At 36.8% G+C, this 1,048-nt stretch overlaps 1 non-coding gene across 1 annotated transcript; it reads left to right on the top strand.

The window, feature by feature from the left end:
- The first annotated feature begins 406 nt into the window (after positions 1–406).
- Positions 407–512, top strand: LOC139705928 (U6 spliceosomal RNA). The gene has a single exon (XR_011707657.1). It is a non-coding gene; the product is annotated as a U6 spliceosomal RNA (small nuclear RNA).
- The last annotated feature ends 536 nt before the right edge of the window (positions 513–1,048 follow it).

The following is a 1,048-nucleotide window of genomic DNA, read 5'->3' as shown; positions in this document are numbered from 1 at the left end:
TTTAGATTTATGAAAAATCTGCTATTCTCCATAGGTTAAGACAAAGCCTCTGACCCTTAGAAGCTCATAGACAAGTGGGAAAGAATATCAAAGATGAATATTTTTACAGCCTGATAAGGTGTGTAGTTTTAGGAAAGAGGCAGAATTCTTCATGCAGTAAAGAGGAACTGTCCATCATGGCCTCTGAGTGGAAAGGAAGATTTTCAAAACAAAATCCTTTTTAGCTACATCCCATTATATACAAACTGAACAGAGGATACCAATGAGCTATTCCAGGTAGAAGGAATAGAATATACAAAGGCATTAAAAATATACATGGCCCTAGGAAGTTATTGTAGTTCAGAGTCACTGGAGTGTCATAGGGGATATTGTTGGTTGAAAAATTGTCATATTGAAGACCATGTGAGTGCTCTCTTGGGCAGCACATATACTAAAATTTGAATGTTTCAGAGAAAATTAGCATGCCTCCTGCACAAGGATGATATACACATTCATGAAGCTTCCATATTTCTGAAATATTCATGAAGAAAAAAAAAGGATTGGTAGGAGGGGAGGAGGGACAGAATAAGGGAAGAACAGTAAAATGAATCTGACCTAATATTCCTATGTAAATGTAGGGATATACCAGACTGACACTGACCATCATGAGTATCCACAAGGGATTAATTTTTAAAAATCTGATATTAAATAGCAGAAAGAACAGTACAATAGAGAGAAGGGAAGAGGCAGTAGGAGGCAAGGAAGGAAAAGCCAATTACTAGGGACTGAATTTGAGGAAAGTATATTCCATGCTTGTATAACTATGTCAACATTAATTCTAAAGTTATGTGTGACTAAAAATAACCAATAAAAAAGACCATGTGGGTCAAATAGCAATATAGCTACATCTTCAGCCATCCACCAGCAGGTTCTCTTCAGTACTCAAATCCACTGTAAGACATAGGATGTGAACCTAAAGTACTCCTTGCTGACTTCATAACATGCCTTCAACCTCATCGTTTTGCAGTACATGCCTCAAGCTACCCACAGGAAAATCTTGTATTTATCT

Source organism: Marmota flaviventris, chromosome 5, assembly GCF_047511675.1.
Source record: "Marmota flaviventris isolate mMarFla1 chromosome 5, mMarFla1.hap1, whole genome shotgun sequence".
Taxonomy (NCBI): domain Eukaryota; kingdom Metazoa; phylum Chordata; class Mammalia; order Rodentia; family Sciuridae; genus Marmota; species Marmota flaviventris.
This window is presented reverse-complemented; position numbering and strand designations above follow the sequence as displayed.